Source organism: Rattus norvegicus, chromosome 2, assembly GCF_021556685.1.
Source record: "Rattus norvegicus strain SHRSP/BbbUtx chromosome 2, alternate assembly SHRSP_T2T, whole genome shotgun sequence".
Classification (NCBI taxonomy): Eukaryota; Metazoa; Chordata; class Mammalia; order Rodentia; family Muridae; genus Rattus; species Rattus norvegicus.
The window spans coordinates 34,860,034-34,864,259 of NC_141535.1; positions in this window are offsets into that span (position 1 = coordinate 34,860,034).

Here is a 4,226-nt window from a genome sequence, read left to right on the forward strand (position 1 = left end):
CTCTTATGGATGAATAAAATAAAGCATCGCTAACTCAGCTAACTTGATTCAGTAATGCACAGTAATGCACAGTAATGAAGCCAGAACCCAAACCCTGGCAGCTTATATCTCCTCCTTCCTCCCCTTAGGGCTCTCTGACCTCCAGGACACCTGACCTTTCTTTCCACTTCAGCAGCGTCACTCCGTTTGTGGCACATCTTGGTTTAACCTTCCCCTTTTTAGGGTCATGAATCTAACTTCCCTGTCTTTTTGGTGGATTTCTGCTTTTGCTCACAGGGGCAATCTGCCAAGGAGCCCGCGTATAGTCCTGGTGCACATGTGGTTCCCTGACCACAGCAGGACTGTGATGACAAATGCATATTTCCCCAGCGAGTCGAGACTCACCATGTGATACAGGATTGTCCACATGGAGAAAAAGACCCAGGTAGTCAACATTTACTTCTAGAACAAAACTAGGTTTCTAGGTCATCTTTCACAGTGGTTAGGGGCGTCCCATTCTGAGGTCACCTGAGTACCAGCAGACGCTAGCACTGACCCTGGAGTTCAAGGATTCACATACTTGTGAAACTACTATTTTTGTATCAAGCATCAGTGAGTTCATCTGCTTAAAGCACAAAGATACGTCTATATCAGGGGCCAGAGTTCCCAAGATGGCAGATTAAACTCCATTTGGAGCAAAGAGGGAAGAGAAAGCCACTAGAAATGCCCGAAGAACCCATGAAAACAGAGTTCTCACTTCCTGTTGCTGACAGACTGAATTATGATCATCCACACTGATTTCAGAGACAGTCCGTAGTGTGAAGTTGAATCTTTTCCTGACATTAGAAACACACGTTCTTTTTGCATTTTAAAAGACGCAAGTGATGCCTATGCCTGTCCCACTAGGACAATGATAATCAGCTAGAACTCTGATACCAGACAGAGAACTACAGGGTTTGGAGTTGGCCTGGCTGTGTTTCAGTCTTGCTTTGGTCCAGTATTTCCTTACTATGCCCTAATTCCTCCCTTTTGGGAAGGTAACACATGTTCTGTCCCGTTGTAATTTGGAAGTATGTGACTCGCTTTTTGATTTTACACAGGGCTACAATTCTAAAAGTACGCTGATTCTCAGGAAAGACCGTGATGCATGGACTTTTAAACTGTGTTGGGACTATTGAAGACCATAGCTTTTAATGTGAAGCTAAATGCATTTTTTCAGTATATTGTGGCCATAAATATATGGGGGCTGCTGAGTGGAATGTGGAACTTGGATGGGAATGATCCCTAAGCTAAAATATTTGAATACCTAGTCCCCAATTTATGGAACTGTTTGGGAAAGCTTGGGAGGCATGGCCTTGTTGAATTGTTGTGTCACTAGGCTTTGGGGGTTCAAACAGTTCTATGATTCTCAGTGCGCTCTCTCTCTCTCTCTCTCTCTCTCTCTCTCTCTCTCTCTCTCTCTCTCTCTTCATCCCCAATCCTCTATGACTCTTGATTGTGGATCAAGATGTGAGCTCTCAGTTGTTCCTTTTATGAACTCTAATCCTTGAAAACCATAAACTAAATAAAATGCCCTCTTTTTCTGTAAATTGACTTGATCATGCTGTTTAGTTACAGTAAGAGACAGTAACTAAGATGATAGGCAACTTCAAAGTTTATTTATGTTGTATTGTTACATGATAAAAGTTTATTAACACTTTCCTTTTGTTTGTTCTATATCTGGCTCCAAGAATACTTGGGAATGAAAATGAAAATCTTGTTACAGAGGAAAAACTCTACAGAACCTAAAAGTAGGAGGGCCTTGATGGCATGACATGTCTACTGTCTGTCAATCACATGGGGTCCCATGCTTGTTATGGTAAATTGTGTCTATTTCCTTGAAATTCCTAAATTAGTTGGAAGAGGAAGCTGCATGCCTTCACTTTGCAATGGGCCTACAGAAAAAGATGCCCCTGCTTAAGAACTGTCTCCATGCCAGTTCTCCTTGGCATGATTACAGATTGGAGCAGGATAGCAGTGTACAAAAGGATAGAGAATGGATGGCGTAGGCTCTTTGAGTCACAGTTAAATTGTCTCTATTCTATTGCTGTAGCTTAAAAGCACCTACTGAGGCTAGGGATGTAGCTCAGTGATAGAATATTTGCCTTGCTTGTGTATAGCCTAGGGTGCCATCTCACACACCTCACATCCACAGGAAAGTGGCTAAAGATGGATAAATCAGGGCATTTTGTGAAATTTATTCATAAAAACAAACGGAGGGAATTTGATTCATGGGGTGTAGCCTGTGAACCAAACAAACATTTTGGATGTAGGTTGCCATATCTGTTTAAGACAGTGGTTCTCAACCTTCCTTAGGCTGCAACCCTTTAACACAGTTCCTAATGTTGTAGTGAACCCTAACCTTGAAATTGTCTTCATGGCTACTTCATAATGAATCATAATGTAAGTATCTGTGATTTCTCATGATCTTAGGAGACCTCTGTAACAGGGTCAGTCAATCCCCAAGGGGATCAACACACGAGTTGAGAACCACTGGTCTAAGACACCATAGATGGTATGGACAATGTTCTACCAACCTTAGCATACATGAAACATAGTTATCATTTTTGTAAAAGCTATTTATACTATTTTCTCTAGTAGTTATTAATGTGCTAAAGCTTTGTGTTCGTTAGTAAGTTTGATAATCTCATCAACTTCATTGTGATTTATTCTATAAAGTAAATTGAGAGTCAAAGCTCTTTGCTCACCATGGTACTGCATAGAGATGTCTAGCTCAATATGGAAGGAATAGCAGTGTTTGCAGATACTTTATTTTATTTATTAAAAATGAGTGATAGCGGATTTAATGGCAGCCCTGCAGTAATATATTCTCATTCATTAGCATGTTTAGGTATAGTTTGTTTTTGAAGCAGAGTCTCATGATGTAACCCAACTTGACCATGAATTCTCCATCTTCCTGCTTCACTTTTTCATATCTAGAAGTTGTGCAAGGATCATCCAGCCATGCTGCCAGCAGCAAAGAGGTCAGATGGCCCAATGAAGATATGAATAAGAAAGGAGCAGGGTTGGGAGGACTTGACTTTGAAACTGTATATGATCCTGATGCTAAGCTTGTTAGGCTGTCCCTGTTGCTATCGGAGAGATAGCAATATACGTTCAGGGGACATATTCTAAAGCCTCCAATACGTGTCCTGAATTCTGTCTACCCTCTCTTACAAACTCACAAACCCTAAACTAATTCTTACCATGTGCTTCTTGATGTAGGTCTGTCAATTCTGAGGAGTGGTAGAGAAAGAGCAGGGTGATAGCAGAAAATGACTCTCTGTGTCTCAAATTTTATTATCACTATAGGGGAAAATAGAATTCTCATCGAATATTCTTAGTCCCCTGGAGAGAATTATGGAGCTCCCGTCCCCTGGGAAACAGGTAAAGGACACCCCCTTGTGTAGGGCTTGCATTTAGATTTCTCAAGTTATAGAGAACTGACTCTCATGGTCCAGGTCCAGGGAGAACAGCCTGTTAGGTTTTCCAGTTGTCATGAAGGTTCAACAAAGGCTTATCAGTCTTTTGATGTCAGAATAGAAAAGGAAGGGTCTGATAAGCGGTCTGCTGGTGGTATCAAAAGCAGGTGAGCACTGGAAGCAAGATAAAGGAAGAGGAGGAGGAAGAGAAGAAAAGAAATAGTTTTAAAATAAAGTAAATAGAGTTATATAGAAAGACTTCTATGCTTTTTTCTATAGTTACTTTATTACCACAAAAGGATATAAAATGAAGTTCATTTCCCATAAATTTTTTGAGTCCAGAGCCATCTGGATTATCCTTAAGAGATCAGCAATATAAAATTTTGGCATTTAAGATGAGTTAGAATTGGTCTGTAGGTCAAGGGGTTACCATGGGAACTATAATCTATAAATCTGTGCTTTTAAAACAGTAGGCATTTTTTTTAGCTAATAAAACAATGATTTCAGATTTTTAAAAAAAATTATTTTTCTCACTCAGAGAAAAGCAGCCACATAAAAGTAGGACATTGTGTTACAGAGAAACTTGTTGACAAAAGTAGAAGTGGAGAGATATAGTTGTTCCTCGGTATCCCTGGGAGACTGGATGCTCAAGCCCCTTATATAAAACTAAGCACTCTGCACAGAACTGATCTACATCTTCCTGTATACTTTAAATTATCTCTTGATAACACCAAATACAATGGAAATGCTATGCAAATACTTGCAGCCCTGTGCTGTTCTGAGAAC